Below are 7,396 nucleotides of genomic sequence, written 5' to 3' on the forward strand. Positions count from 1 at the left end.
GCATAGGAAGCAGCTTCAACCCATTTGGTGAAATAGTCAATTGCCACTAGAATGAAACGATGTCCATTGGAAGCTTTTGGTTCAATTCTTCCGATCATGTCAATGCCCCACATAGAGAAAGGCCATGGGGAGGTCATAACATTGAGAGCATGTGGAGGCACATGAATCTTGTCAGCATAAATTTGACACTTGTGGCATCTCTTGGCATGTTTGTGGCAATCACGCTCCATAGTTATCCAGTAATAGCCGGCTCTTAACAGTTTCCTTGACATTGTGTGACCCGAAGCATGGGTCCCGAAAGTGCCATCATGTACATCATGCATCAATTTCTCAGCTTCTTGTTTGTCAACACATCTCAACAAGACCATGTCATAGTTCCTTTTGTACAGGACTTCTCCTTCCAGAAGGAATCTGCTAGCTCATCGTCTCAGAGTCTTTTTATCCCTGTTGGAAGCACCAGGTGGATATTCACGATTCTGCAAGAATTGTTTGATGTTGTAATACCAAGGCTTTTTATCATTCACATCTTCATCAGCTTGATCTGGCATATTTTCAATAGTAAACACATGAGCTGGTCTATCAAGACGCTGCACCTTGATCGCAGGCACATCATTCCAGTGATTCACACGAAACATGGAAGACAGAGTAGCAAGAGCGTCAGCCATCTGATTTTCATCCCGAGGGATGTGGTGCAGCTCAACCTTGGTAAAGTATGTCAACAGACGTCTTGCATAGTCACGGTATGGGATCAGCTTCTCATGATGAGTCTCCCATTCACCCTTTATCTGGTTAATAACAAGTGCAGAATCTCCATAGATGTCAAGGTGTTTAATTCTCAGGTCAAGGGCTTCTTCAATGCCCAAGATGCATGCTTCATATTCAGCTATGTTGTTTGTGCATTCAAAAGTTATTCGAGCGGTCCCCTGCGGAGTTACAATGATGGCCCCAATTCCTTTACCATAAGCATTAACAGCACCATCAAACACTAATCCCCATTTGCTATTGGGATCCGGCCCTTCATTGATCAGTGGCTCTTCACAGTCTTTTGCTTTCAAATACATGATCTCTTCATCAGGGAATTCAAACTTAATTGGCTGGTAATCATCAAGAGGTTGACAAGCAAGATGCTCAGCAAAGACACTCCCTTTGATTGCTTTCTGAGCTTTGTACACAATATCATATTCAGACAACAACATTTGCCAGCGTGCAATCTTTCCAGTAACAGCAGGCTTTTCAAAGATGTACTTGATTGGATCCATTCGGGATATTAACCAAGTTGTATGATTCACCATATAATGACGCAGGCGTTTGGCAGCCCACGCTAAAGCACAACAAGTCTTTTCAAGCATCGTATACCGAGTCTCACAGTCAGTGAACTTCTTGCTCAGATAGTAGATAGCATGCTCTTTCTTACCAGTCTCGTCTTGCTGACCGAGAACACAGCCCACTGAATCATCTAACACTGACAGATACATAATCAAAGGCCTTCCTTCCACCGGCGGGACAAGGATAGGTGGCTCCAACAGGTATTCTTTAATGCTATCAAAAGCTTCCTGACATTCATCGTTCCATACAACAGGCTGATTCTTTCTGAGTAATTTGAAAATTGGACCACAAGTAGTAGTCATGTGAGATATGAATCTTGAAATATAATTCAGACGTCCGAGGAAACCTCTGACTTGCTTCTCAGTTTGAGGGGCTGGCATCTCTCTGATGGCTCGGACTTTGTCAGGATCAACTTCAATGCCTCTTTGGCTGACAATGAAGCCTAGTAACTTTCCAGATCTTACACCGAATGTGCACTTGTTAGGATTCAACCGCAGCTTGTACTTTCTCAATCTTTCAAACATCTTTTTCAAATACACAACATGCTGCTCTTCATCACTTGACTTCACAATCATATCATCAACATATACTTCAATCTCTTTGTGAATCATATCATGAAATAGAGTTGTCATACCTCTTTGATAGGTAGCACCAGCATTTATCAAGCCGAATGGCATCACTTTATAGCAGAACGTTCCCCACGGAGTGATGAAGGACGTCTTTTCTCTATCTTCAGGTGACATCCGTATCTGGTTATAGCCAGAGAAGCCATCCATAAAGGAGAACACTTTGGATTGAGCAGTACTGTCAATAAGCACATCAATATGAGGCAATGGGAAGTTGTCTTTTGGACTGCCTTATTCAAATCTCTGTAATCAACACACATTCGAACTGGTACGATATTGGCAATCCACTCAGGGTATTCAGCTGTCATGAGGAAACCCGCATCAATTTGCTTTTGCACTTCAGCCTTGATCTTAAGAGCCATGTCTGGACGAGACCTTCTCAATTTCTGCTTGACGGGAGGACATTCAGGTCTTGTCGGTATCCGATGTTCCACAATCTTGGGATCTAGACCCGGCATATCTTCATAGGACCATGCAAAGACATCTGGATAATCATGGAGGAGCTGAATGATCTTTTCTTTCACTTCTGGCTCAAGTGCAGCACCAATCTTGATCTCTCGCTTGTTCTCTTCAGTACCCAGGTTGATAAGCTCAATTTCTTCCTGGTGAGGCTGAATGGCTTTTCTTTCTTGCTCAAGCAGTCGAGTGATCTCATACGGTATCTCTTCATCATCCTCCTCATCTTCAGCTTCATATACAGGGAATTCAAAATTTGGAGGAACCATAGGGTCACTGTGTTCAACGGGTTTATTGTGGTTCAATATGGAAGCATGCATGACTAAAGGAACATCAATGGCCTCCCAATTTCTCACAGTGCCTCCTGGTACAACAAATGTAGGCACGTGACTACCTCCAGCAGCATCTTCAGTAATAGCATTGATAAACCCAGCACTGTAGAAAGTTCCTGTTGAAACGCCTGATGTTGGGGAGAATCCAAGGCCCTCTTTACGCTTGTTTTCCAGAATCTGAATCACTTTGCCCCAGCCAGCAGCTTGTCCTGCTTGAACAGCCTTCTGGGCATCCTTTAATGAAGCCATGCTAGCATCAGCCCTCCGGGGTTCTACACCCTTAACAGTCAAGCCTGGCACAATCACACATACATCACTGGCAATCAAGTGTTTGTCATCCATCAGGCTCTGAATATCATCTTGCACCACACAACAGCCCATAGGATTTTGGAGACACTCTGAACAAGAAGCATGATCATGATTGAACAAAGAAGCCTGGCAAAGTTTGACATGTAGCGGTACCAAGGGAGTAACGACATTGCGGACATCCAGCATGGGATCATCTTGAGGAACGGGAACTCTTTCGAAAGCCTCGATCATGTTAACAGCAGCATGGTTTGGGAGTGGATTGTCAAGAACATGAGGAACACTGTTTTCAAAAGTCAACCGTCCTTTTTCTATCAGGTCCTTCACAATATATTTCAGAGCAAAGCAACCTTCAACATCATGACCTTGAGCACCCTGGTGGAATTCACATGTTAGGTCTTGACGGAACCTGGGAGGTAATGGATTAGGCGGAGGCTTGCCTGGTCTGGTGACACAGTGTCCCTTAGCCAATAGAGTTGGGAGCAGCTCACCATACCGCATTGGTATTGGTGGAAAAGAAGGTTTGGGTCGGGGACCCTGTTGTTGTTGTTGTTGCTGTTGAGCAGGAGGCTGTTGCTGTACTTGCTGAGCAATGGCATTGACGGGCACTGGTGGTTGACCCGGTGGCAGAGGATATTGCTGGTAGAATGGTGGGAAGAAAGGATGTTGAGAGTACTGCATGTAGTGATAGGGCAGAGGTAATTGCGTAGCAGCTGCAGATGGGTTACCAGATACCATCCCTACTTCGGATTCTTTCCTCTTGTGATGGCCATTACCGTATTTCTTTGGTGCACCGGTTGAAGATTCACCCTTCTCAAGGACAATGATGCCTTCTCTGACAGCCTCCTCTAGACGAGTTCCCATTGTGACCATATCAGACCCGTTATTTTTCCAAGAAAGGGGAATACTCGCACCAACGATTGATTCAGACATTCAGTTGAGCATGTTAATGAATATATGATGTCACTGATTCCAGGTGAAGAGAAAGAGTATTTAAGCTCTGATTCTGATTGTCGATCGGGTGAAAATTCTGATGTCCAAAGAGAGTGGTTAACAATGGAATTTCTTAATGGTATTAAGAGCTCTGGAGAGAAACATCGATCAGGCCAATGGATTGTGTAATGGTGCGAGGCTGACAGTTACACATCTACGGAAGAGCACGATAGCTGCTACCCTAATTACAGGAAGAGGGACGGTACTAGGGTATTCATTCCCAGGATGAATCTTATTCCGAGTGAACCAGGACTACCCTTCGAATTCAGGCGCATGCAATTTCCATTGACGCTTTGTTTTGCAATGACAATAAATAAAAGTCAGGGTCAATCTTTATCTCGGGTGGTAGTTTATCTTCTTAAGTTCGTGTTCACGCATGGACCACTCTATGCCGCTATCTCTCGAGTTACTTCTAGAAAAGGTTTGAAGCTGCTCATCTTGGATGAAGATAATAATGTTTGCAAGGAGACCACAAATGTTGTGTATCGTGAAGTTTTTCAAAAAGTATGATCATTGGTTATGTTTTAGAATTGTTGTTGCTATAATTTAGAAAACTAAAGTTGCGTATTGTTTGGAAGTTGTTTTTTTCAATTTCTTTGTAAGGCGTACTGGTCATTACAGGCCATGCAATTTCTATATAAGCAGATCCTCCTGCCATTGACTTTTAATTGATGCACTTTTCAGGTATAACAATACATGGAACTTTTTTTTATATCGTTGTTACCCTAAAATACAATATTTACATTAGACCATTGGTTTTGTAAAAAATAAAAACAAATAACAATCGGCGTTTCTGTAGCCCAAACTATATTTATACACACCAGTAAAAAAAATTAACGTTTACATTCACAGACTAGGTGTATAAATCTGACACTAGGCATGGCAATGGGGGGGGGGGGGGGGGACGGGTTTTACCTTCCCCGTCCCCATACCCGATTCTCATATACTTACCTGTTATTCTACCCATACCCAACGGGGATGAGAAATTGAATCTCATCCCCGTCCCCGACGAGTTCGGGTATCCCCGCCCCATCCCTGTCCCCGCATTGAATAATTTTTTTAATAAAAAAGAGAAGTTTTTTTGCATCCCCAAGAGAAATGTTGTAATACATTATCGAACAACACGCTCACATTAACATTTGTTAGATGAAATGATTTAGTTGATCCTTTAAATATCAATTGTAGTTTTTATTAACATGACAATTATCAAACAAAATAACATGACATATCAAAAAAATACAATATAAAAAAAACAAAATTAAGATAAAAAAATATATAAAAAATTAACAAAATACAAAAAATACAAATTTTGTAGTTTTTATGATTAATAAAATACATTATGTCAACAAATAATAATATACAGTACGTCGGCGTATTTTTGCAAAAATATTACATATGTTAAGTTTAACAATGAGTACATCTTATACTACAAATGATTAGTATAAATATAAATCCAAATACTTTAATCGTTATGTGCAATGTTTAGATATTTCAAAATATATACAAAATTAACAAAATTAAGATGATATTTTTTTACATATCAAATTTAAATTATAACCACATTTATAACTTTAAGATAACATAATATAAAATCTATACATTTGATTAAAAAAGTTTTTTATTTCCCGTGCTTGGCACGGGTCACTATACTAGTTTTGATATATTGAGGGACTATTGTGACTATTACCTCATATTTTTACGAGTTTTCTCTACAAGCTACTTTGGAGAGAGAGAGAGAGAGAGAGAAGAGAGAGAGAGAGAGAGAGAGAGAGAGAGAGAGAGAGAGTAAAATTAAGATGAAATATTTTACATATTCTCTCAGTCTCACATTAGTTGTTTTGCTTGAGTTTTACCCGGTTATAAAGGAAATGATTCATAATGTTGATTTTAATGGCAAAATACATATCATTTACTAAAACATCCTAATTAATTATAATTAATGGAATAGTTATAGATGATTGAAATGCAATAAATAAGGGTATGTAAGTGAGCAAAATAATAAATATTGTATTGATACTATAAAAGGGATAAATAATTTGCGACATAAAAAAATATGAAAGATTTTTTCAAAAAAAAAAAAAGAAAGATGATGCCTAATGTGAGACAGATGGAGTAAATTATTTTCATAAGACATTTCAAACACTTATATAAGTGGTTGAACTTAAGGGTCCGTTTGATGGTCAGGATAGGAGAGAGGCATGATATGATATAAAGCTGGATAGAGATAGGATATGATAAAGACATGATAAGCATTAATCCTATCATGTGTTTGATGCGCACATGATAACAAACAGGATATCATTGTAATTAAATGAAAAAATTGCTCTCATAATTAATTAAATATTGTAAAAATGGCATGTTATTAATTATAATAGAAAATACATGCTATCATTATTTTTTAAAATGACAATATTTTAAAAATGGAAGAATATCAAGGTAATAAATAAGGGATGATCTTCTAATCCCATCAGGATAATTTCTAACCGAGCTTATACTCAGGATAGAAATTACAAAGGAGAGTCAGGATAGGATAGGAAAATGGTTTATTTTATCCTATCCCTTTGGTGCATCAAACATGAGATTTAAGCAGGATATGATTAATGTATCATATCCTGTCTCCCTATCCTGACCATCAAACGGACCCTAAGTGATTAATAAGAACTTAAATGGTTAATAAGTTTCAGCTATCGTTCAAAACAATTTATGAATTTGAATTATGTTAACACAAGGCTTGGTCAAGTTTAACTTACGTTATTTTGAACTCTATATTTTTTTTTTTTTTTTTGAAAAGGCCAAAATGAAATATGTTACCACATCAAATAGTCCTCCCTAGCATAAGGAATGCCAAGGATAGACATCAGAGTCTATACAAATATTTACAAAAAGAGAACAAGAACAGCGACAAAAAAGAGGGACAACTATTAGCCTATGCCCAAGATATTGAAAGGGCTAAGCCACCAACCATGATAATTAAAGGGAAGAGAAGGAAATTTCGCCTTCAACCACCTGAAAGTGAGTAGCTTAATTCTATCAAGCACCTGTATAATTGAGCACTGTTTGTCATTGAATAACCGATTATTTCTTTCTTTCCAAATTTCCCAAGTTGTTGCATACCAAAGAACCTGTAAAATTGATCGACGTGCCTTTGTGGCACCACCATCACCAATGAATTGCGTAAAATGGTCCCTCACTGATAAGGGATTTACCGTCAGCAAGCCCACCCACCAAGATATTTGAACTCTATATTAATAGAACTCTCTTCTCTTGAGAACTAGAGTGTTAATAAAGAAAAATAAAATAAAATTACACTAATGTTTGTCATGGTGCATGCTTTGAAATATTTATAGTACTAAATTA

Source organism: Medicago sativa, chromosome 1 (genome assembly GCF_051527215.1).
Source record: "Medicago sativa cultivar Bolivia chromosome 1, Bolivia_mono, whole genome shotgun sequence".
NCBI classification, from domain to species: domain Eukaryota; kingdom Viridiplantae; phylum Streptophyta; class Magnoliopsida; order Fabales; family Fabaceae; genus Medicago; species Medicago sativa.